This window comes from Petaurus breviceps, unplaced genomic scaffold, assembly GCF_028583685.1.
Source record: "Petaurus breviceps papuanus isolate PSGF00001 unplaced genomic scaffold, PetGlider_PUasm1.0 90491, whole genome shotgun sequence".
In the NCBI taxonomy this organism is placed as follows: domain Eukaryota; kingdom Metazoa; phylum Chordata; class Mammalia; order Diprotodontia; family Petauridae; genus Petaurus; species Petaurus breviceps.
Window position 1 is genome coordinate 211,319 of NW_027187263.1, and position 27,482 is coordinate 238,800.

Here is a 27,482-nt window from a genome sequence, read left to right on the forward strand (position 1 = left end):
ATCTCTCAAATATATAGAGAACTGACTCAAATTTATGGGAATATGAGTCATTCCCCAATTGATAAATGGTCAAAAGGTAGAAAGTTTTCAGATGAAGAAATCAAAGCTATCTATAGTCATATGAAAAAAATGCTCAAAATCACTATTGATTAGAGACATGAAAGTTAAAACAACTCTGAAACACTACCTTACAGACTGACAAATATGTCAGAAAAGGAAAATGATAAATGTTGACAGGGTTGTGGGAAAATCAGGATATTAATGCACTGTTGGTGGAGTTGTGAACTGATCCAACTATTCTGGAGAACAGTTTAGAATTATGTACAACAGGCTATAAAACTGTTCATAATCTTTGAGCCAGAAATATCACTACTAGGTCTGTATCCCAAAGATATTTTTAAAAAAGGGAAAAGGACTTATTTGTACAAAAATATTTATAAGAGCTCTTTATATAGTGACAAAGAATTAGAAATTGAGGAAATGCCCATCAATTGGGAAATGACTGAACATGTTGTGGTATATAATTGTGACAGAATACTATTGTGCTATAAGAAATAATGAGCCGGATGGTTTCAGAAAAACCTGGGAAGACTTACATGAACTCGTGCAAAGTGAATTGAGCAGAACCAGAAAAACAATGTACACAGTAACAGCAATATTGTAAATATGACCAACTGCAAAAAACTTAGTTACTTTGATTAAAACAATGATCCAAGACAATTCCAAAAGACCCATAATGAAAAATGCTATTCACCTCCAGAGAAAGAAGTCATAAAAACTAAGTGAAGATTGAAGCATACTAGTTTTCATTTTATTTTTTTTTGGGGGGGTGCCTTTTTCTTAGTCTGTGTTTTCTTTCACAACATGACTAATGTGTGAATATGTTTTGTATGATTGCATATGTATAATCTATATCAAATTGTTTATCTTCTCAGGGAACAGGGAGGGGAGGGAGAGAATTTGAAACTCAAAATTTTCAAAAATAAATGTTAAAAATTGTTTTTACATATAATTGTAAATAAAAAATAAAATACAATTTTAAAACATGGCCTACCAAAATCATTTGGTAGATATTTTCAGGTTCTTTGTGTAGAATGCATAATCAAAAGGGGATGGACCAATATGTGCAATGACAATCAGTTCTTCCACTTTTCATGAATCAGTTGCTTTTTTTTCTCTCTATTATACTTTTTGACCTTGTATGTTTAGCTTTTTGGAATCTACTTTCCATCATATGGACTCCCTGCTCAGTGAAAGTTGATGAATTATTTGTATTTGAAACTGCCAATTATCCTGTTCAGTTGAACGTCGTTAAAAATAGTCTTTGAAATTCAAGTGGACTACGTACATCTCTTTCCTTTCCATCTTGCCAGTTTATCTGTGATGAATGACTCATTAAGAATCCACAGTGACTCATTTTTACAAACTCTTATGTCTCAAATTTTGCCTATTACAAGATCAGGCTTGCTCATCAGCCATTTCCCTCTTTGAGATTGTCCTGCTCTGAGAAAACAATGCCTTTCAGGTGCAGAGAAGCTGGGTACATGAAAATCCTAAGAAAGTAACTATCAAAGGCATGACCTTTGCAGCATGCTTATGAAAGAAGGCAATGGAAAAGTCTATTCCTAAGGGTGAAGCTAAGATGAAGAAATAAAAAGAGCAAGAGGAAGGGAAGCCAGAGTTGACTCACTCATAAAACTTCTTGTGACTTAAAATGAAAAAGAAACACTAGTCTAGCCATGATCATCACCAAGGCCTTGATCCCTGGCATTAATTACAATTTCCCCAATATGGTTGAACTAATTTTAACTTAAATCAATTCTCATGTGACCTAAAAATAAGTCTGATATTGCTATATTACCTACAAAATAAAGTTCAGAATCTTTTTGCTTATCGCTCTCCTTCCTATGCTGTCTGGTGATACCCTACTTTCCTAATCTTATCTTAATTCATTCCCAATTATGCTATTTATTCTTCAGCCAAATAAAAACAATAGTTACATTTTACATTGTACTTTAAAGATACTAAAGTGATTTACATGTTATTTGATTCTTTTAACAACTCCATGAGATAAGTGCTATTATTCCCATTTTACAGATAAGGAAACAGTGGTTTAGAGAGGGCAAGTGACTCACCCAGGGTCACACAGCTAGTAAGTATCTGAGGCAGGATTTGAATTCAGGTCTTTCTGACTACAAGTTCAACTGTCTATCCACTGTACCACCCTATACATATTCTCTGCTCTCATGCATCTGTGCTTTTGCTTATGCTACCTTTCTCTGCCTGGAATATCTTTCCTCCTTTCTTTACCTATTGACTTCCTGCTTATCCTTCAAAACCCAACTCAATCTCTCTCTCCTCTACAAAACCTCCTTTGTTTCCTTGGTTTGGTAACTACCTTACCCCTAGTACCTCAGATAACATTTGATCTTTCTAACATATGTGGGGATTAGCATTCCCCTAGTGTAATGCAAATTTGGACATAAATACATGGGTGATATGAAATAATCACTCTCTACTATACAGAAGAATCACATCTAACACCTAGGCATGTTGACACCCACTGTACTCTGGGTTGGTTCTATTATTTCAACCTACCTTCCCCCTGGCAAATCCAGATTCCTAAAGAAATCCATGAATCCCCAAAAAATCCATATGGTTATAATTCAAATTTTCTCTGGGTCCTTGAGGTAACTTTGTTGGGAGGAAAAACACTCCCCTCCCCCCTCCACTTACCATTTTAGCTCTTGAGCCCTTACCAGTGTGTTTCCCATTTATACAAGCATTCACTTACAATGCAATGCATTTTATTTTTTAAAATTAATTTATTTTTAGTTTTGAACATTCCTTTCCACAAGATTTTGAGTTACAATTTTTTCCCCATCTCTCCTCTACCCCTCACCACAAGATAGTGAGCCTAACTGAATACCCCTTCCTCCAATCTGTTCTCTCTTATATCCTCCCCCATTCCCTCCCTAACTTTCTAGTAGGGCAAGATGGATTTCTATACTCCAGTGCCTGTATATCTTATTTCCCAGTTGCATGTAAAGAACAACTTTTTTTTTAAACACTTGATTTTAAAACTTTGATTTCCAGATTCTTTCCCTTCTTCCCTCCTCATCCACCCCAGCTGGGAAGATAAGGAATTCAATATAGGTTGTACATATATAGTTACACAAAACATTTCCATAGTAGATATATTGTGAAACACTAAGTCACTTAATCCCAATTGCCCTGCCTTCCCCCTCCAAAAAGAAAAAAAAAGTTCCTTATGATTTCTTTTTCTTGTTTACCTTCTCATGCTTCTCTTGCTTCTTGTATTTGAAGTCAAATTTTCTGTTTAGCTCTGGTTTTTCATCAAGAATCCTCGAGGGGCAGCTAGGTGGCACAATGAATCTGGAGTCAGGAGGTCCTAAGTTCAAATCCAACCTCAGATACTTAACACTTACTAGCCATGTGACCTTGGGCAAGTCACTTAACCCCAACGTCCCTGTCTTCCCCCCACCACTAAAGAACAAAAAGCAAAATAAAATAATGCTTGAAATTCTTTTTGAATTCCTATGAAATTCTATTTCATTGAATATCCACATTTCCCCCTGAAGTATTATACTCAGTTTTGCTGGGTGGGTGGTTCTTGGTTTTAATCCTGGCTTCTAGCTCCTTTGACCTCCATAATATCATATTCCAAGCCCTTCAATCCCTCACTGTAGACAAGGAAAAAGACAAGCTGCTAGATCTTGTGTTATCCTGATTGTGTTTCCACAATACTCAAATTGTTTCTTCCTGACTGCTTGTAATATTTTCTCCTTGACCTGGAAACTCTGGAATTTAGCTATGATATTTCTAGGAGTTTTCTTTTTGGCAAGAAGCTATTGGTGAATTCTTTTAATTTCTATTTTGCCCTCTGGTTCTAGAATACCAGGGCAAGTTTGCTTCATAATTTCTTGAAAGATGATTTCTAGGTTCTTTTTTTAATCATGGCTTTCAGGTAGTCCAATAATTTTTAAATTATCTCTCCTGGATCTATTTTCCAGTGGTTTTTCCAATATTTCACATTGCTTTCTATTTTTTCATTTGTTTGGATCTATTTTATAGTATCTTGATTTATCATAAAGTCATTAGCTTCTATCTGCACCAATTTAATTTTGAAGGAATTATTCTCTTCAGTGAGTTTTTGAAATTCCTTTTCCATCTGGCAAATTTGACTTTTTAAGGCATTCTTCTCCTCCTTTGTTTTTTTGGCCTCTTTTGCCATTTGAGTTAGTCTATTTTTAAGGTGTTATTTTCTTCAATATTTTTCTGGGTCTCCTTTAGCAGGCTGTTGACTTGTTTTTCATGATTTTTTGCATCATTCTCATTTCTCTTCCCAATTTTTCCTCCTCTTCTCTTACTTCATTTTCAAAATCCTTCTTGACTTCCTCTATGGCCTTCAACCAGTTCATATTTTTATTGGAGGCTTTTGATGTAGGAGTTTTGACTTTGTTGTCTTCTTCTCTTTCTATGTTTTGATCCTCTTTGTCCCCCCCAAAAGATTCTATGGTCTGATTGTACTTCTTGTGTTTGCTCATCTTGCCAGCAAATTACTTGACTTTTGAGCTCTTTGCCACAGTAGAACTCTGCTTCCAGAGTTGAAAGAGATTTGTCCCAAATTTCTGGGGTTTTTGCAGCTATTGTCAGAGCTATGAAGAGGGTGTCCCCTCTACAGTCACCACAAGCTCTGGCACACTAGTGTTCCTCACTCCAGGACCAGCACTTAAGACTGTGACCCAGATCCAAGCAGGTCCAAACAAGAGAGATTACCCTCTGAATGGTTGCTTGGTCCCCCTACTATCTGTAGGCCTGGAGACGGAAACATCAGCAGCAGTTGCAGCTGCTGTACCACTGCTACCTCTGCCCTCCTGGAGGCAGGGGCTAGACCATGCTCTTCTCTCCCCCAGTTCCAACAGAGTTCCCTACTGACCTTTTACTTTCTCTTTGGCATTTATGTGTTGAGAAGTCTGGAAACTGCCACAGGTGCCGGTGATTCACTCTCCTGAAGTCTGCTCCAGTTGGCCTGGGTTGTGAATCTGGGATGGCATGGCTCACACAGGGCTGTACTTGCCTCCCAGCTTAGTGTTATAGACTCTTCCTGTTGGCCTGCCAGGCTGCCTTCAGCAGGAGATTTGTTTCTGTCACTTTGTGGGTTTTGTAGCTCTAAAGTTTGTTTAGAATCATTTTTTACAGGTATTGGAGGTGGTTGGAGTGGGAACTCAAGCGAATTTCTGCTTTTTACTCTGCCATCTCAGCTTTGCCGGGCAATGCATTTTATAAAACCTGCCAGTTATAACAACGATAATTTTATATCTTAAATACTGTCATTTGCATGAGAATAAGGCAAAATAATAATATCATATATATATTTATATTTTGAAACAAATGTATAAACAATAAAAATTTCAGAATCTGCATATAAACATGGGTCCCATTCAGCATCTGTGATGAAGTGTGGGCACACACCAGAGGAAAAAGACAAGGAAATACATGAATGAAGAAAATCCTTATTCTTAGAAAGGTGTTAATGTCATTGGTCCACTCAGGAACATTAATATTACAAGAAACTGCTTCTCTGTTTACCACTTATCTGTTGGCTCTCACTACTCTTTCATCATTCTTCTATATTCCAATATAGCATTTACAAGCATTTTCAACTAGGGCATTTATAAAACATTACCATTTAATGTGAATAGCATCTTTCTTCAAGTCAGAAAACAGCAAGTCTTATCAGACTGACTATTTGGGGGTTGTACAGACCAAGTGAGTTATTCACTCACCAAAATGTTTCATTATCCAACTAGAACAGACTTTATAACAATGTAGCTTATGTCGACTCTTAAGTCTGTCAGACAATCAATCAATAAACATTTGTTACGCAATTAGTACTGGAAATACAAAAAGAGGTAAAAATCTCTGCTCTTGAGTGGAGGAGAGAGCAAGCAAACATGTGTACAAACATGGTATATACAGGATAAATATGAAATAGTTAATACAGAAGGCACTAGAATTAGGAGAGGTTGAGAAAGGCTTCCTGTAGAAGATGTGATTTAGTTGGGACTGAAAGGAAGCCATAGAAGGCAGTAAATAGAGATGAGGAGGGAGACTGTAAGGGTTATGGGATTTAAAGATCTTCCATGCCCCATTGGACTTGCTGACGTAGCAGGAAGGGGCGGAGCAAGAGGAAGTGGAAGCCAACCTAGCGTTCCTGCCGTGGCTGGTGGTGGTGGCGACGGCAGCAGCAGCAGCAGCAGAGGCAGCGGCAGCGCAAAGCCCTTTTTGAGTTAGCCAGAATTTCTGCTAAGGACTCCTTCTGAGGACTGCCAGGGGCCAGAGCTGCTGGGAGCGCGCTTCCCGGACGCTGGGTGGTTGCTGTGAGTGGGGAGAGGAGGACCTTTGCCTGAGGTAGCCTGTTCTGTTTCAAAGGCTTGAAAATGTGGATGCTTTCTACTTTATCTACCTGTGCCAATGTCATAACTACTCTGATGGCTTTCACTTTCTGATTTTGGGACTCAGTCTTTTGGTATCTTAATAAATTTTCCAGCTTATTCCCCCATATGGCAAGCATGATGTATTTTGGGATGGATAATTATATCAGCATATTTGTAATTTCCATAGGCATTGTGAATGTGGCATTGCTGATACAGAGACCATTTCAGGAATGGGGAACAGTCAGAGAAAATGCCTTGAAGAAGCAAGAGAAAGTGATGCTGAAAAACCCGTATCAAGGGGTGATCAGCAGTAGTAAAAACTGCAAAGAGATCGAGAAGAATGCTGATTTTGCAAAAGTCATTGGACTTGGCAATTAGGAGATCACTGTCAACTATGGAGAGAGTAGTTTCAGGGGAATGATGAAATCAGGAGCTGGATTGTAAGGAATTAAGAAGAAGAGAGGAGAGATAGTGTAGTCACCTATTGCAGATTGTCTTTTCAAGGAGTTTAGCCATGAAAGACAGGAGAGATATAGGATGATAACAGGGATGGAAGGATCAAGCGAGGGTTTTTTAAGAATGGGACAGACATGGTATGTGTTTAGGGAGTAGGGAAAGAGGGGTTGAAGGGATTGAAAATAAGTGATAAAGTGGGGATGATGGAGGAGGTCATCTACTGGATGGGGATGACAGGGAATGGGATTGCTTGAGGAGGTAGAGAAGTTACCTTGGTAAGAAGTAAGGCCACCTCATCATATGTGACAGGGGTGAAAGAGAAGATGATGGCAGAAAGAAGGTAGAAGAGAGAATTCATCACCAATGGCCTTGATTTTTTTTTCTTAAATATGAGGCATACTGACAGGGTGGGTCAAGGGAAGGTTTAAGGAAGGCTGAAAGAGTTTTTGTGGAGAATGAGATAATGAATCAATAATAAAGGAATAATAGAATTGCCTAGCAGCATTAAGAATTCATTCAATCCATTTTGTTGGGGAAAATGTTAGGTACACTGTCCCTTTATAGCTGCAGTCAATCTAGTCACAAAGGTTGTACAATTTTCTCCAAATCAATTCAGCAATCCATATGTAGGAACAAAGGCAGCAGATGGTGAAAGTGATACAAGACTGAGTCTTGGCAGAGCAGAATTGGCAAAATAAGTGGATAGGGGCACAAGAGAAGAGGAGAGTGTAGAGCTGAATTGGTTCACCAAGAGGTCAAATGGAGAAAAAAGGAAAGCGGTTAATGTAGAAGAGATGAACTGGGAGAGAATTGAAGGGTTAATTGACTGGAGGTATGCTGTGGATAAAGAGTTGGGTTTGGTATGGGAAGGCAGAGGGAGAACTGGAAAGTCAACAAATTATGATTGGATAAGGGGATTTTCATTAGAAGTAAGTGGGTTGAAGAACTGAATGGTTAAGGTATTTAAAGGAGAGTCAATATGCATGCTGAAGTCTCCTGGTATAAAGGTAGGAGTTGGGTAGGAGAGAAATATTCTGAACCATGTACAAAATACATAAATACTTTCCTCATTGAGGAAAGAAGGGGAGTGATCTGGAGTTTTGTATACAAGCTACAAACTTAGCCAGAACATTAGGACACAAAGCAAAGCACATCCCCCCAACACCACCCCCCCCCCCCTTTATTTTCCTTTTCAAACTAAAATGGCAGCCGAGAGCAATGGGTACTTATGAGAAGCTTCACTTCTCTCCAACTCTAGGTGGCACTGAAGGGCAATAGCTGTTTCTGAATCACTTAACCAGTGAAATCAGTTCTCTCTCCCAACCAATCCAGCATTATTTAGGTGGAGTCTCATATCAACTGACTACTTCTCAACCTTCCGGATATGTTTTCAATTCTTTCCCTCCAGTTTTCATTCCAGTTTCCTTTTTCCAGGCTTAACTATAGTCACTTAAATGAGGGCTCTGCAACCTGACTCTCTATGATTTACCTCTCAGTTAAAAGATAACAGCTCCCCAAATTTCCCCTGTAAAATTGATAGTTCTTTTAAAATCATACTTCAGTCTCCAAAAGTTAATATATTTTCTCACTTTTTTTTCCATTTGACCTTCACCATAAAACAGTTATATACAAATAAGTTGAGGTACCATAACACCTCCTTCCTACTTACTACCCTTCCCCTCATTTAAGGTCTCCAAAACACGGTCCAAGTTTTCCTTTGATGGAACCAAACTATTTTTTACATTCATATTTTCCCAGTTTTTAATAAATATGAGTTTCTATCTCTATAAAATATAAACAGTTCACATATAAGAGAGGTCTCATTCTATATAACTAATATGGCCATTTGAGTCTTTATATTTACATCATAGTCCATTTCCTGTCCAAACTGCTCAAATGCCACCTGAAAGTTTCATTTTAAAAATACATATATTTAGCAGTTTTTATTAAACCAAAGTACTTTCCCTACTCCTTCCAGAAATCAAAATGTTCATCTATAAAAGCAGCAATATCTTAAATCCTTTAACAGCTGATATAAAACTATCCCTTTACATAAAAGTTCTTTAAAAAAGCAAACTCTTTTCATTGCTACATTGATTAATATGAAAAAAGCTAAAAAGGGGAAATGTACCTAATATTTTCCCCCATAATAACATTTTTAGGCCTCTGAAAATTAAAATTTGTAAATGCGTGAGGCATGTAACATCACTTAACTACCTAAAGTGTCAGATATTTTACATCATTAATCTGTGCTATAGTTGATTAGCACACTATGCTGTTTAGAGGTATGTTTTTGTACAAACCCAGTGTTTATTCAAACTGCTATTCTATTTAAAGGTGAAAAACTTTAAAAATTCAATGTATGTCAGATCTGATTTTGTTGTTGTTGTTCAGATGTTTCCAACTCTTTGTGACCCCATCTGAGGTTTTCTTGGCAAAGATAATAGAATGTTTTGTTATTTCTTATCCAGCTCATTATATTGAGGCAAACAGTTAAGTGACTTGTCACACAGCTAGTAAGTGCCTGAGACCAGATTTGAACTCAGGAAAATAAGTCTTCCTGGTTCCTGGGCCAGTGCTCTATCCACTGCACCACTGAAGCTTGAAAGTTCTTTTTGCCTAGACCAGTATAATCAGATAGTTATTTGCTTATTTTAAATTTTTGTTTACTATATTTACTACATATATATCACATATGTATACACAGAGCACATACACACACAATAAATTTATATGAGGCAAATACAAATATGTAATCATATAAAGTCACAACCATTAGAAATATGTAGCTTATATTTATACAGTGCTACAAAATTTGCAAAGTGTTTTATATACATTATCTCATTTGATCATAAGTTAAGTTACTCTTGTAAACATATTCACCAAAATAAACCAGTGTTTTATCAATCACTTAGTCCCATTTAATTAAGGACAGAGCTATTCATCATCAGAAACCTAGTGATCAGGTAGTAATTTTTTTGGGGTCATAGCAATTTTTAAAGACCTCATTCACTGAGGGTGGGGGTAGATTCTGAACTTCATTGGTATGCTATACTCATGGAATAATAAATCTTTAAAATAATAACATAACCATGACATGCTTTGTTCTCTTCATTGTTTCTTATTGTAAGGTAATATGAAGCATCACATTCTATAGATAGTAGCTAGTCTTAACTTAATTTTTTTTACTGATATCTGTTGTTTCACTAAAGTCCTTTCCTGATATATTGAACTATCATTGAATTCTCCCTTCTAACATAGAAAAAATATTTGAACAAAGCAAACCAAACAGTGACTCCATCTAATGGCTAATGTGACATTACACATTCATCATCCCTAACTCCTCTACTAAGGGAAGAGAACTCTATTTCATCACCTGTTCTCCAGGGCTAAGATTAGTCACTTCAACTAATCAGAATTCAATTATTTCAGGACTCAAAAATTAAATATTTATGACTTTTTTTTTACAATTAATAACTCAACTTTTAGAAACCAAATTTGCCTATCATTTGTAATCTGTAGGTATGATTTTAAAAATCCAAGCTCTCTTCTTAGAGGCCCGTAGGCAGCACAATGAATATAGCCCAGGAAATTATGAAGACTTGAGTTCAAATCTGCCCTCAAACACTTACTAGCTACATGACCCTGGGCAAGTCACTTAACCATCTCTCTACCTCAGCTTCCTCAACTATAAAATATAAATAATAACAACACCTGCCTCCTTATTGTAAAGATTAAATATTTGTAAAGGGCTTTTTAAATGCTTCCTCCCTTCCATTCTTTTCAATTTTTGTTAACAAGTTAACACCCTAAGTCTATTCATCTAAATGTATTTTTACCCTCCCTCTTCCCCCAGATTTCCTTGTTCCAGTTTCCTAATTTCATGATGTTAGATGAGAAACTAGAAAGAATAATATTAATTTAGCTCTTTGAAGAATGGAGCTTCAGTAATAAGTATTCCTATAATAAAATAATTTTTCAATACTTAGCTCCATGCCTTTTCACTGGCTGTTCCCCACTCCTGGAATGCTGTCCTTAACTTTAGACTCTTGAATCCTTGGCTTCCTTTAAGACTCAATTCCCACAAGAAGTCTTTCCTGATGCCCTCATTAGTGCCTTCTGTAAAGTTTCGTTTTTTTGCACATAAATTTATGTTCGTGTTTTCTACTAGAATGTAAGCTCCTTGAGGTCAAGGACTGTTTTGGGTTTGCTTTTTTTTTTTTTGTAGTCTCAGTATCTGACCCAATGTCAAAGTAAGTTTTCATAAATTTTATTGATTGATTCTCCCTCCCCCCATTTGCTTTTGTCACCCACAAAACAAATGTTTTTATACCCAAAGTGGAAATTTAAGGGAACACTGTATCATAGCAACTGACAAAAAGACTTCTGTTAGTATTAATGGCATTCTGATTGGCTTCTACTAATTGCACAGTGCAATGATGATAGCCTGAAAAAACAGTTCATTAATGCCTTAAGGCAAATCTCTCAAAACCAAGACTTTAGGGCCCTTGTTATGTGAAAACCAAGTGACAAACACACAAAAGGACCAACTGCCAAAATTTAGGAATAAAACCAGCATGTTCTTGGCAGAGATATTTCCTGCCTTTTGTGCCTCGATTATAGCTCAGCTGAAGCACTCCTTCCTAGGGTAAGATTCTGTTTGTACTTATAATAAGCATCACATCGTCATTTGCGGTTATATACGTTTTGAGAGGGAAACGCTAATCAGACTTCAATTCAGAAGTCATCAGATTAACTGTTTTGTTGGGAAAAACTCTAAAGGTTTGGATTTTGGATCTCAAATCCATCCCAAATTAATCTCCATGGTGAATACCAGTGCCTTCTTTGTTTCCCTTAAACCTCAGATTCTCTTTTCATATATGATTTTCCCTTCATTATAAGCAGAGGCAATAGTCAAGTGGAAGGAGTAAGAGGACTGAATTCAAATTTTATAACTGATTATTTCAGTCCAACAAATTAAACAAACATTTATTAAATGCTTACAATGTCTTAGTGCCTGTACTAAGTGCTGACAACCTCAGATTCCTCAGATATAATGGGGTGGTTGTGAGGATCCAATGAGGTAAGATTGTAGAGCACATTATAAACCTTAAGGCGGTATATAAATGCTATTATTGTTATTAAAGCTTTCTACAATCTTCCTCCCACCCAGGGTCAATATCATTTCATGTTGCTCCTCTTCACCCTCTATCTGTTCCAGTGAAATGAAGCCATTTGTTTCCTCTCCCACCTGGGTGCTTTTTCTTCATATCTGGTATGGGCTCCCTTCTTGCCTCTTCTTCAACCCATGATCCCAAAGGGAGTTTACCCTTGATCCCAAAGGCAACAGAGAGCTTCCGGAGTTAATGAGTAGGAGAGAGACAAGATGACTTTTGCTGTAGGAAAATCACTTTGGCAGCAAATGTACTTTGAGCATTAATTGGAAAAAGCAGAGATTGCATTTAGGAGATTAAGGTATGTTCTTAATGATCTTTATCTGCTACCTGACATAAAACCCTGGAGTGTGAGGAATCGTGTATAGAGTAAGTGTTTCACTGGTACCTACAAAATGTGAAAAGACTGGGAAGAGGGTCTACCATATTAAGTAGATCCTTTAGGGGTGGGTCCATTAGAGAGCAGGAACATGAATTACAGAAGATGAGGAAGTATGGACAAATTGTGATTTCTACTGACGGTTGGAGTATCTGCTCCAAGAAGATTATAGACAGAGCCACTAAAATAATATTGTAATAAAAATCATGTTGTTTTGTGCCGTCCGATGAGTGCCTTGCCTGGCTGACAATTTTACAGCCTCAGAAAATCCTATACAATGTCATTTTTTATGAATGTAATATCTTCTTAACCAATGACACCATTAAAAAAAAAAACCTCCTTTTTGATTGAACAGAAATATAACCCATGCAATTTCTGAGGCATCCTTGTCCCAACTCTACTCTCACTGAGGACTTGGGTCCTCTAGATCATGACTAGCTACATACATCTTCTGATATTCCAGGGGTAGCCCTGAAAGATTGTTGGGTTTCTCTCCAAGGACAGGCATTGGATACCTCAAACTTGTGGTTCAATCCCTCATACCAGTGTGTTCTTCCTAGTATTAACTACCATGTGTAGTTAATATAGGAGGCAGCTAAGTGGCTCAATGGATAGCATGCTGGGCCCAGAGTCAGGAGAATCGAAGTTAAAATTGGGCCTCACACACATACTAGCTATGTGACCCTGGGCAAGTCACTTAAACTCTGTTTGTTGTGTTCACTATTGTTTTTGAAGAAGATCAATAACATAATGGGATGATGTCTCGACTTATTCATGAATTAGATTTGAGTGAGTCTGTTTGCCTAATTTACTGGAGAAGGAAATGGCAGACTATTTCACAATCTTTGCCAAGAAAATCTCATGGACACTATGGTCCATGGGGTCATGAAGAGTCAGACACTACTGAACAACAGCGACATAATCAATAACTCTTACGTCACTGATAATTTCCAGTAATTAGTGTCCCAGTACATTTCACCAATAATGTTTACAAAGAAATATTTATGAGAAAAAAATGAAAAGAACAAAAATACAATTATTTTCCCCTTCCCCCCACCTCCCCAGTACCTCTCCCCTTTATTACCTAGATCCCTGGAAGGGTGGGTTCACACTTAAAGCAATTACTAGAAAGCATTTGCCCCAATTTACTTCTGAATGTGGCACAGAGTAATTCTGTCTCCTAGGACTTGGCATCTTGTCTTCTGGGTCAATCTGCTGGTAGGCTGGTTCCTAGATGCTCCACGGGGCTGTGCTAGCCACATCCAGTACCATCCCAAACTTTAAAAGCTTACAAGGTCCCAGAGTAGCTCATTACCTCTCCGACTATCCTTCACTTAAAGCAGGAAAGAACTGATACAGCAGCAAGAGAAGAAACAGCAAGGCCATGTGTTCGTGGCTTCATGTTGGTCCAAATGAGGGAGTAGGCCTTCTGTCTTAGTTCTTTGTTTCTGCCTGGAAGACTTTACCTCCTCACAGCCAAACAGAAAAGAGTCTGGAGTCACCCAGTTAGTGCCTTTTATAAGCATTCTTAGTTCTGGCTCAAATGAGATAATATTTGTAAAACACTGTGCAGACCTTTAAGTGCTAAATCTTTTAAATAGCTAGTTACTTAGCTATTTTCTAGTTCAGCAGCCAATAGAAAGCCTCCCTTCTTAACATGGTAAGCAAAACAGAAACAACACCTGTGCATGTTCTGAAGGAGACTATATGAGCCAAGTATGCTGGAAATGTTCACAAGAGGTGAACTTGGCCAATACCCCATTACTAAAACAAACACAATAACTTACAGTGTAAGTGCTAGCATATTTTTCCTGGAGAATGGATTTCTCCATGTCTTCATCTTCCTTATAAGTTACAGGAATAACACTCTTAATTGCCATATGTTAGCAAGAAATGGTTTCTACTAGGAATTATCTTATTTCAAATTGATCTTATAATTGAAAATGTACTGTTTATTATAGCAATGTAGGAGAAAACTACAATTAATTTTTCTCTTCCTTGTCAGTTTAGGATCAATCTACACCATCATATTGATTATTTTTACCCTTTGGATATATTTCAAGTGATCCAAAGGGCAATGGAAAGATGCATGGAAGGAGTAATCAAGTTATAGCACATAACCCATGATGATATATTCTAAAAAATTTGTAAAAAGCAGACACGTGCAAAAGGAGGCCAGACTATCATATCAAATGAGAGACACCAGATGGAAGCTTGAATGGCACTCTCAAGACATCAAAAACAAAAACAAAAAAGCCTTTTAGTACATTAGGTGGATTCTCTATAGGGGATCTATAGAAAAATCCACACAAGAAGGTAAAGTGTGGAGGAGCTGTGAACTGTACTGAGGAAAAGAATAGTCACACTAATGAAATTTACATACTGTGTTTAAAATTGACAGAGAGAAAAACTGCTCCTGTGGCCCGAAGGACTTACAGGACAGATGTACAAATATAATGAGATCATTACTTTTGTTTTTAATGCATTTTATTGTTGTGTTTTGTATTTATAATAGTCACTTCTCACTTGCTCTACTTTGTGATAAAGAAAAATTAGCAAACATATCCAGTATAGAGAATTTTCACATCTTTCCTATTAGAATTTACCTTCTCAAAGCAACCCCCTCCTTTCCCTAGCTCTGCCATGAATGAGGAGGAGGTATATTTTATTATGTCTCTCCAGGACTTTTGCTAGTTTTTCTATTGCTAAGAGTTCAACTTCCTTTAAATGACTTTTTTATTTACACTGTTGTAGTCTGTCTATACTGTTCTCTTAGTAATACTCATTTTACAATGCATTAGTTCATACAAATCTTCCTATGTTTATCTGAATTTCTCATATCGTAATTTCTTACTGCATAATCATATTCCATTACAGTGATATATATTTTTCAGCCATTCCTCAACTGATATGCTTCCACTTTGATTCCAATTTTTTTTGTGAGCACAAAGAGTGTTGTTTTGAATATTTTGGTATACATTCAACCATTGTTTCTCTCTTTGCCTTTTTTGAGAATGAATGTCCAGTTGTAGAATTCCTAAGTCAATGGGTATGGATGTTAGCTATTTTTCTTTTGGAATTCCAAATTCAGATTCAAAATGATCACATCACTTCATAGTTACACAAACAATAAATGCATCAATGTGACTGTCTTCCCATAGCTCCTCCAACATTAACTGTCCCCCGTATTGCCTCTTGCCAAGACTTGTAACTGCTACTTGATTGGTCTTCCTGCCTCAAGCTTCTTTCCATTCTATCCTATCCTTCCGACAGTTACCAAACACTTTTTCTATCTTATCTTTTCGGTCTTATGTATTGCCACTACTCCTTCCATGTACTCTATACAGGATAGCCACATTGACCTACCTGCTCTTCCTCACCCATTACATTTATCTCCTGTTTCCATGCCTTTGAATTTGATGACCCTTATGCCTATAATGTTTTCACTTCTCACCTTCATTTCTTAGACTCTCTGGCTTTCTTTAAGGGTCAGTTCAAATGCTACCTTATGTAGGAGGCCTTTTTCTGATCCCCTCAGCTGTGAGTACACTCCCTTCTAGGATGATTATCCATTTACTCTATAAGTATTTTGAATATGCCTATTTAAGTGAACATTAGCTACTCCACTAAATGTAAGAACCTTGAGAGTAAGGACTAAGGTTTTTGTTTTGTTTTGTTTTTTTGTCTCTCTGATGCCTAGCACAGATGTGGAACACTGCAAGTAATTAATAAATAAATGCTTGTTGACTGAATACGTAGCTTAAAAAAAATAATTGCCGATTTGAAAAGTGAGATGAATTCTCATTTATTTTAATTTGCATTTCTCATACTATAGATAATTGCTTTTAAGGGTTAAAAGATTTATCAAATGGAAGGCAGTATTAAAATTCAGACTGCTGGCACTTTTAAAAAAATTCACCTTGCTTTTTGAAAAGGCTAATACACAGAAGAAATTTTATGAATATAAATCAGTATCTGTGTAAAAATGATTTAATGGTATTTATCTGTTTACTGAGATCTAGAGATTTTTAAAATCTCACAAAATCTTGTTTATTTGTTTTTAGGTAGTTACAGTCCCTGCTTTTCACTGCTTAGCATTTTACTGTTCTCATTTATTCATTCATCCCTGTCCAATATACTTGTCTGCTTCACTACTTATGGCCTTTACCTGCTTATTTGATGATTTCCTCTAATGTCTGTGTACAAATGAAGTCTACAGAATGTGGGAAGCCAGGATGTAGCATCTGAGCCATTGGGATTTTGCTTTGCACTAATCAGCTTTAATACTTAGTCAACTGGAGTTCATTGTGGTCCTAAGTGGGAACTGCCTGTAATCTGTTATTTATACTGTGGAACCCAATAAACATTGTACTTTCTCTAAAATGGAAAGTACAATTTGATTTTAAAAGAATCAGCAACTCGTTTATGCATCCCAGTTGGCAGTTTTTCATAATTTTAAAATGGGGATGTGTCTACTGCAGATGCTACCTAGTTTTATTTTTTAATTGCCCTCGAGTGGACTATGTACAACCATGCCTTCTAAGTGCAGTACTGAGATCAGTTACCCAGTAGGAGGATAGATCTTTATTCTCCTGGTGTATGAGCCTGGTGATGTTCTTGGCTTCCTTGAACCCGAGTTTTGTTATGCAAAATGGGGACAGTAATAATATGGACTATTTGAAAGGTATTTTGTGGCCCTTAAATGGAAAGCAAAGTATAGGAGTGCCCCAGTATGTCATGATATAGCTTTTGTTTCAACAGAGAGAGTATAGTTCAATGGAAAGATTTGAATGGAATATACTTAGAGTTAGAAGACCTGGGTTTTGCCATTTATGACATGTATAAGTGAACAAGTTACTTTGGTGATAATAATTATAATTGTATTATTATATATAATATAATCATATAATAATGCAATATTATATCAGAATATTATAATTTATAATGATAATAATGGCTCCTTTACATGACATTTTAAGGTTTGCATGGCTATTTACAGATATTTTTTCATTTTTATACTTAAAGCAACCTTGGGAGATAAGTGCTCTTTTTATTCCCATTAAACTGAGGCAGAATGAGGTGAAGTGACTTGCCCAGAGTCACACAGCTAGTATCTGAAGCTAGATTTGAATTCAGATCTTCCTGACTCCCCGTTCATTGTGCCACCCACCTGCCATTTTACTTCTTGGGGTCTCAGTTTCCAAATAAGTAGTTTGGTTGAAATAGTCTGTAAGAGTGCTTCTAGCACTGTTACCACAAGGAGATGCAACATGTCAAATCATGGCTTTTAAATCAAACAACTACAATAAACAAAAACCTAAGGAGATACTTTCAAGCCTCCATCCTTTCTCCTGACCCTAGACATATGGAGGTTCCTCTGTACATGAAATATATCTGTTATTCTATCGTAAACTGTGAAGGGCTTGCCATTGGAATATTTTTGAAAGAACCCTTTCTACTACCACTGAGTTTAGATTAGCAATAATCCTAGAAAAAAAAAGATGATATCACTAGGCCTCAGATTGACTTCTAGCAAGTTCTGAGGCTGGGTATTTAATTTTTTTCTGTTTTTTTATTGTGAAAACTGGCAAAGCACATCTCACTGTAAAACATGTCATGGTGTTACATGCCAGTTAGTATTCATTGCTCCAATATTCTAATCTTTATGAGTGAAGATTGCAATTGAAAAAATAAAAAATGCAATTTTAAAATTCAAGCACAATTTTTAAAAAAGAGAAAATTCTTTAAAGTGCTGATTTCTACCATACTTGCAAAATTTCCATGACTACATACCAGTTGATTATTAAAGTCAGTATTTATCTGATTAAAATTTATTCATCTCAATTTTCTTGTTGCTAGTGGCAGAAATTAATCTAAAATGATAGATGATAACCACAGGAATAGCAGTCCTTGTTTTTATTTTTCCCCAGCTGTATTTTTTTAAGCAAGCTACCTAAAGCCTTTAGCTTATTAAAAAACAAAACAAAACAGCACTTTCATATTGGCACTTTAGAAATATAGACAATGTGTCAAAGCAAAATTATCCCATAATAAATCTTGTTTATAGGCCTGGTCCTGCAGTCTTAGTATGGTATGGTCCTGTTGCTGTTATGATTATAAAGAAAAGGATACTGTTTTGTATCATCTGAGCTATTTTCCAAAATGAATTTTCCATTTTGCTGCATGAACTGGGGAGTCTCAATATTAGATAGAACACCATTTGGATAGTGCTTTGATGGTTGTATACTTTTGAAAACAGTCTCATTTCTGGAAAATATTACAATCTTTTTCTAGCTCTTAGTGACTCTGGGGGAGAGGTATAGTAAAGTCCCAGAGGGAAACTAAAATACATATCTTTTTCTTGGCAGAATTATACATAATAGAGTGAAACTCTATTAGCCTGTTTTTCAGGGGCATCAGAAGAACATCTTTGTAAGCAAGAAAGCATTAATTTCATAAAAGCACACAGCTTACCTTTGGGACCTTTGTTGAGACTTTCAAAATTGAACCTGATAAGAAGGAAAACATTAAGTTAGCATGTAGCATAATGAAGGTTCAGGATTTCTCTATCACCTTGTCAATTTGCAAATCAAAAGATGAAAATTCCTGCAGCAATGTTTGATCTCAGCAGGACTCTCTGGGGGCTCCTGCTGTAATACATGGACACCTGGAGGATTTCTATGTGGGCTGTCCTTTACCAAAGATGGAATCTTGCTGGTGCAGAAGAGTCTCTCAGTGAGAGAAATCCAGAAGTTAGGGCCTGCAGCTTGTCACATTTCCGCTGGTTGTGAAGCATTGTCCCCAGGAGCCCCTTGTAAAAATGCAAATATCCCTTGAGGGGCAACTTTCTAAACCACGATGAGGACCTTAGGGAGCATTTGTTTATCAGACTGTCTTCCAGTTAGCTGAGAGGGAATGAAAAGTAAGGCCGATAAGTGGAAAGAGAAGGCTGGCAGCTATAACAGCTGCCAGGGGAAAGATGCTGGACTGGAAAGCTCTATGTGTTTCTAAGAGGCCCATCTGGGGGAGGAAAAACTGGGGAGATGGAGATGAAAGGAAGCAAAAGACAAATTTTATTTACTTCATAATTCTCCCTGTCGGCACTAACAAAAATATCTTATGCTAACAAAATACTATATGGGTTCATTTTCACTTTTTTTCTCACAATTCTGTGAGTACAATAATTATAATTATAATTTCTATTACTATTACTTCACTCTTTTCATATTTTCCTAATATTATTATTATTCCTATTTTAGAAACAATGTGGTATCATGGACAAAGAACTAACCTTGGAGCCAAGAAGGCCAGAGTTCAAGACCTACATCTGATACATACTGGTTATGCATATGGTAAGTCACTTAACCATTCAGTACTCTGGGTGACTATCTAAGAGAATACATTCCAGAGGAGAGGGTATTTCTTCATTCTAGAGTACTCTACATTAATGAAATCACAAGCTGAATCCCTATTGCCGTTTTAGAAATGAAAAAACTATGACTTAGGGAGCTCAAGTGACTTCATTTAATTTCAAAGGACATTTTAAAAATTTGCTGTATATAAGGCACTGTGCTAGGAAGGATATACAGGAAAGCACAGAGATAAATAGGATCCAGTCCCTGTCCTCATGAAGCATATACCTTAGTAGAGGGGTTATATAACAGGTACAGAAATATACCAGGTAGCAGACTAGAATATGACAAGAACACAAGAGCTGTCTCATCAAACCTGAACTTTTCCAATTACTTGTCCTAGAAGGAGGAAAAGTCCAAGTTTGCCTTTCCATATGACTCTCCATGGTCATGAGGTTGTGCCCCTCTTTCTAGGAATCACTACAAACTGCTTCTTCTGCTAGGAAGTGTTCCCCAGGAACTCCTTCTTCTCTCTAGACTAGTCCAAGAACTCTCACCACTTTTCTTGAAAGATGGGTTTAGGAATGCTTGCCACTGCCCTGTTGTTTCCCAGTTTCTGCTACTTCCTAGACCACATAATTCCTGGGAGTTTCTGCCACTTTTGCTCCATGGCTTCCATATTGAGAGCTGAGGGTGTTTCCTTTAAAGGTCTGCATGGATAAACAGACTTTCCATCCCCAGGCACCTAAGTCTATTCTCTGGTATTTGTACAAACCCAGCTCCCTCTGAATCTCTTCCAAAACTATCTTCTGCCTCCAGAATCCCAGGGTGTGGCTCAGATTTACAAATGAAGCATGAATAGATCAATAAGAGTATCCAGTGTGATCAAAGTCCCAAATGAGGTGTCTTTTGGGGGTGTTTTGGCTTTGCATAATCCATAATGAATCAAGCTACATTTATTAAGCATAGCACTATGCTATGGGTAGGGCTACAAAGACAGAAATAAGTTACCTCTACCCAAATTCTAATGGGCTAAAGTATGCGGAGATATCTTTAAGATAGAATGGGTATCTGTTGATTCATCCATTTAGCCTAACTTGGCCCCTCTGAGCAACATTTTCTACACCTGAGCACCTGAGACAAGGGAATATAATAATGACCTGAGAAGAATACACTATGTCTACGTTTCTAATGCTAAGTAGAAGGTATGTCACTACAATGGAGGCTCCCTCAGGGATAAGGAAGTGTCCCTAGAAAGAATGGAGTAGATTTGGTCTGCATGAAGACAGCACACAATCCTAGTTACAGTTCTGGGATGGCTTCTGAGATACCTTCTAACTCTGAAATTGTGGGATTCTAATTCAAAGAGAGAATGTGATATACAGCTGGAATTGGACAATAAAGATATGCTTTATTTGAAAGGAAAAAGTAGATAAAAGGAATGGCAGGGTAATATGCTTCATGTGAGGAAAAGAATCAACTGGTGGAGGAAAGCATGGTGAAGGGCTTCAGGATGGCGATCAATGTGGTAAGAAACTAAAGGGATGCTGTATTCAATGGTAGTTGCCACACTTTATTATTATTATTTTGACTTTTTGGAGGGGGGAAGGCAGGACAATTGGGGTTAAGTGACTTGCCCAAGGTCACACATCTAGTAAGTATTAAGTGTCTGAGACCAGATTTGAACTCGGGTCCTCCTGACTCCAGGGTTGGTGCTCTATTCACTGTGCCACCTAGCCACCCCTAGGTATCACACTTTAGGAAGGACACTGGCAAAATGTAGTACATTTGGAGGACAGTGACAGAGAGCACTAGAGAAAATAAAACAACAGTGAGGTTTATGAGGACAATGATGGTGATGATGATTTATATTGTGCTTCAGATGGCAAAGCACTTTACACATTTTTTCTCATTGGATTCCCACAACAACCCTGTGAGGTAGGTGCTATTAAACCATATGAGGATTCATTGAAAGCAATAAGGATGTTCCTAGAAAAGGGGAGACTTACATAGCACTTAAAAGCTATCTAATAGCTCTTTTGGAAGGGCTGTCATGTAGAAGAGGGATTATGCTTCTTGTTCCTGCTTGTCTCCAGGGAACAAAACTAATAGAAATAGAGGGGCTTCTATTGCAGATAAAATTTCAGTTTGACGTTAAAAAAAATTGTCAAACAAATGAGAGGTTTCCTAAAATGCAGTGGGCAGAAAATTCTGTTGGCCCACTTCAGCTTGGTGTTAAAAAAAAATTGCCAAAGAAATGAGAGGTTTTCTAAAATGTGGAAGGCTAGCTCTAAAAGTAGTGAATTCCCCATTACCACAGAAGGCTGGGTGACTACTTGGATTATCATATTTTTGAGGGGACTCTTATTCAGATTTAGGATGGAATGAAATGAATTTTTTTTACCCATCCTGAGTTTTTGTTCCTGTTTTAAAAACTGCTGTTGTTACTGCTCTCTTATTCTTCCAGTCTTATTTTTATGAGAGTAAGGTATAAATAGTTTGAGGATAAGTTACTACTCTGCTATTATTCTTTTCCTTTGTATCAAATGTTCCACAAGTTATTGGAGAACCCCCCACCTCACCTCACCCTCCTTTTCCCCATTGTGTCACAGAGCAACCTTTCATGGAAAGGATTGGGAAAATGTCCTCTACATAAAAATGGAGCTTTTAATTCACCTACCTTTCTCTGCCCTATTTAAAAAGATAGGATCATAGATTTGGAACAGAAAAAGACTTTGGAGACCACTGAGTCGAACTTCATTTTACAGATGAGAAAACTGACATGGAGAGAGGTTAAATGTCTTGCATAGTGTCACAAGGATTTTAAGTGTTTCATGCAGGCAGGATCTGAGCCCAGGTATTCCTACCTTCGAGTTCAATACTCTATCTACTGGGGCCATCTCCAGTCATCCTGATCTATATCTTGCCACTAGACCCAGATGGCTCGGGAGGAGAAAGTGAGGTCGGTGACTTTGCACAGCCCTCTCTCACTTAAATCCAATTCACTTGCAAGTCACCCTCCTGATGTTATGGTCCTCTTTGTAAATGGACAAACAACAACAAATACTTTTATCTACTATGCTATCCTGACACTCATATCAAATCATTAGTTGTCTCAGCTGTTAATGAGATTGATGAATATCTCTGTAAGTATAACCCTTAGAATAACTTACCAATTCATGTGGCTCTATTAATTGATAAAGAAGAATAGAAATCTTTTGTCTGTAGGAAGTTATCCTTATATGGCTCTTCTTTCACTAAAACTAAACCTCTTGCCAGCTTTATTGGCTTTTGTTTTCCATCAGCCCATTAAAGAGGAAGGCAATTTCATTTCTCATCAAGTAAATGGATAGCAGGGAGTATATAGCTCCATCCAGTCTGCAAGAGCATGTCTGGTTGATCAAAACCTCATGTAACTGACAGGCTAGATTCACCAATCTTTCATCCAGAAGAACTATACCCACGGCTTTGCAAGCAGTGAAAAGTTTTTATGTAATATTGCTTTTGAATACGTAAGAATTGCAAAATACATAAGAATACAAAAGAATTACAAATATCTCATACTGTATGTCAAAAGTCATTGCTTATTAATGTATATTGTATATTTGACTGATGTGGCTTTAGTACATTCTTCTAGTAGAAAATAATGACAGGTTTCAAATCAAAGGCCTGCCATCATAATCTCTTTTCCCCTTCATAAATCCCAAACTAAGATTAGTTTTGTCATAGTTTGGGGGAAGAACTAAATGTCTAAGTAGACAAAACAAAGTAGAGATGCTACTATTTCCTCCTGATTCTCAATAGTCTGGGTATAGAGCTCTATGTGTGTGTGTACTTAGCATGAGACAGGGTTATGGAGACCAAGAAGAAACATTGAGGAAGGGAAAGAAAAACCACGGTTGGTTGTTCAGAACCTTGGGTGGATTTGAGATGGGAACATTTGAGAGTTACCTTTGGAGGCCATAAGATCTGATCTGTTTATGACACTCTCCTTCCAAACTGGACCACTCATCACCCCTTGAAATTGTGAAGAATTTTCTTACTTCTGTGCTTCTGGCTATACCATTCTTCATACCTTAAATCTCCTACTCCCATTCCCCTCTCTTGAATTCCTACCCCTGCTTCAAGGCCTATTTTAAATGTCACCTTCTCCATGAAGCCTTCTCTTATCTCCCAAGTCAGAATTATTTTTTCCTTTGGAATTCAAGTAATACTTCGTGTGATTTTTTTTTAAATCACACAATTTACATTATAGGAATGCATATTTATTACATAGTATTTAAAAAAAATATATATATATGTGTGTGTGTGCGTGTGTACATATACACACAAATACATCAGTTTCCTCATTTGTAAATTGCTTCTTTGAATCCTTAGTTTCCTTTAAGATTCTGTTCAGGTGTCACCCCAAATGAAATCTTTCATGATCTCCCAGTTGTTAATACAATCTCCTTCTAATTACTTTGTATTTATTTATTTTTGTTTGTGTGATATTCTAACCCCTTCTCCAATGTAAGCTCAAGAGCAAAAACAAAGCAAAACAAAAAGCCTATTTCATTTTTGCTTTTATATGCCTAGCAATTAGCATAATTCTTAGCTAATAATAATGGTAGTAATAACTCACATTTATATAGCACTTACTATGTGCCAGGCACTGTGTTAAATGATTCACAATTATTATTTTATTAGATTTTCACAACAATCCTGAGAGTTAGTGCTATTGTTATACCCATTTTATGGATGAGGACATAGTAGACATTTAATAAATGTTTGTTGAACTAACCTGAATTGGTGAAACGACATTCATCATTCATTCTATTTAAAGTAATTGAAAACCTGCACAAGGCACCAGAATAAATATGAATATGACATTTTCTCTGACTTCATGTGAGGTTTTGTAAAACTACTGAAGTTTCTAGGTGGCACAGTGCATAAGAATACTAGACCTGAAGACAGGAAAACCTGAGGTTGGCTCAGACACTTACTAGCTATATGACCCTGGGAAAGTCACTGAATCTCTCTCATCAGTCTCCTCATCTATAAATTGGGAATAATTGTAAAATCTACCTACCAGGGTTGTTGTAAAGATCATATTTTTTTTGTAAAACTCTTTGCGAATCTTTATATAAATATATTAGCAGACAGTGATCAGCTCCCTTTCAAAACTGACACCATAGAATACCTGAATCACAAGTCTAGCCCAGGATATTACACACAAATTAAGCACTCAATAAACATTTATTGAATAACTATAAACAGTTTATATTCTTTTATTGCATGAAATTTTTTTTCAGACATATTAATGTCACTGAGCCAAGACCGCGTTTAAAATCAACATATGGGCACTTGTTATTCTTTCAAGCACTTTCCTGATAAGGCAGAGATAAAGCAGCTCAGAGCTGTCCTCTCAGAAAAAAACAAACCAGTTTAGTCTGTTTTGTTTTGCTTTTCTTTCACTTTTTTATCAGTGCCACTTCCCCTGTTAATTTAATTGTCTCAGTCTTGTTTTCCAGCTCTTTCATTTTACAGTCAAACAGAATCTTGACTCAAGATCTTGGCAAATGCTGCTGCTCAGAACTGAAGGTGTTTCATGGAACCAGTGCTGACTCACATGAATAGACAGGAAGTAAAGCATTCCCAACATTCTGGCCACAGAGGAGAGCATGTTACCATTAAGACCTCACAATGTTTTTGGATAATAATTTGCCCTCAGAAGCAGGTATAAGTGGCTAGGTCATGTTACCATCTAATAACCTTAGCCAAGATTAAGTCTAGCAGGGTTCTTTAGGAGTGAGGGAGGAATCACTGCATTATTCATATTCGTTTCGGCTTTGCACCTTTCCCTGGTTCTCGTTCCCTTGACCATCTCTCCCTCATGACTCTCATCCTTCCTTTTTGGCTCAGTTTTTGACAGTAATCTACGCTGTGCATTATTGTCTGAGAAGCATGGTCCATCTCAACGGACTGTAACCCTATTTGCCCTCCCTGTCAACAATTCCTCCACATGCACAAAGTATGGCATTGGGGAACATGGCAGCTGGGAGATACGTCTTATGGAATATTAGACCTGCAAAGTTGATTTTAGAGAACATTTAGTTCAGCCTCTCCCTTTTATTGTTGAAGAATTCAGTAACAAACCTGTTATGCTATAGAATACTCTGTCTTGTCACCTGAGTTCTGCTAAAATCTGTGCGTGAAATGTTGAAGTCCTCAGAGTGACAGATGGGAATGAATTCCTCCTTTGATTTATTTTGGGCCTGAACTTTTGAATGACAGGAACACAATAAAATCTAATGCCTTTTACTTTGGAGAGAGTTTGTGAGAGATCCTTTGAACTACTAAGTAATACAATCTCACTTGCATAAGCTTTAATGTCAAAGTACAGAAATTTCCCAACCACAGTTTGTTTTTCATCATTGTGATTCTTTTAAAGACAAATATATTTGCATGAGAATTATGTTAGTATCCTTTTTCAAAGTACTGTAGAACTGTTTTCTCAACAAAAAGAGAAAATAACTCATGCTATCTTAGAGTTTTATTAGTAAGTGTTACCAGGAAATCATCATAGGAGTCCTATGGAAATGTAATAGTGTTTATTTTCTTGAAAACCCTATAATATAATTCACATTTGCTGCGGTCATTCATAATTATGGCCACCCTCTACACCCAATACTGATTACTGTATTTGCTCTCTATCCTTCAAACTCTATGTGAATTTGTACCTTCCCATTTTGCAAAGATTTCCAAATAATTCACTGTTTTTTCTGCCTTCTTAACTGGATAGTATAAGGAAAGTTATGTTTTTCTTTGTTTCCCCTTGAATAGCTGTGTATAAGCTGTGTATACAGTGCTCTGTATAAATGGGAACTCGGTCAAAATTGTGGGATTACTGCTTGAATTCAGATATGGAGTGGGTTCAGGAGCTACGGTACAGAATCTAGGATTTCTGAGTCCCTGCACTCTAACTTAAATCAGTAAAGTTGGGTGGGTTAAAAGAGAGCTCCCTAATTTCTAATTCAGTGCTTCTCAAATATTTTGCTCTCAAAACCCCTTTTCACTCTTAAAGATTTTTGAGGATCCCTCAAAGAACTGTTGTTTGTGAGGGTTATGTTTACTGATATAAATATATTCGAAATTAAAATATTTTAGTATTGTTATGAAAACAGTTTTTATATCACAGGCCCCCTGAAAGAGTTGTGAAGACTCTCAGAGGTCTCTGGACCACTCACTCTTTGACATCTGCTGCACTAATTAATTTTTTTTTTTAAATATGACCCTGTGATTTGTAGTGTCAATGCAGTACTTACAATGCCCACAATCATGATAAAGACCATGACTATAAATATCGCATAGTGTTTGTTCACAAAATATACCAAACTGTTCATACAGAGGACATAACTGAAACATTGATTTAGACACCAGAAAACTGAATCCCAGAACCAGTAAGCCAATTCCATCATAGTACCAAAGATATTAAGAAGCCATAATAAAACTGAGAGTCACAGCATTCTTTAGCCTTCCCACAAACCAATACAAGATCATATATACTCACAAACCTTACTATCCCCTTGCCTGATCCTCTTCTCTCTCCCACCATCTCTCTGGCTCTGGCTACCAGCTTTCTGTGGGCTCTGCTTCCCTTCAGCCAACTCCTCCCACC

At 37.0% G+C, this 27,482-nt stretch overlaps 2 long non-coding RNA genes across 2 annotated transcripts in view; one reads left to right on the top strand and one right to left on the bottom strand.

Annotated features, from left to right (window-relative positions):
- The window catches only part of LOC138141780 (uncharacterized), a 65,031-nt gene extending 44,726 nt beyond the window's left edge, over window positions 1-20,305 (top strand). The window contains exon 4 of the long non-coding RNA XR_011163255.1: window positions 19,730-20,305. This is a non-coding gene — a long non-coding RNA (uncharacterized lncRNA). The remainder of the gene's footprint in view (window positions 1-19,729) is intronic.
- Window positions 4,247-27,482, bottom strand: LOC138141779 (uncharacterized). The gene is made up of 3 exons (XR_011163254.1): window positions 27,379-27,482; window positions 18,945-18,979; window positions 4,247-5,313 (listed from the first exon to the last, which is right to left on the bottom strand). It is a non-coding gene; the product is annotated as an uncharacterized lncRNA (long non-coding RNA).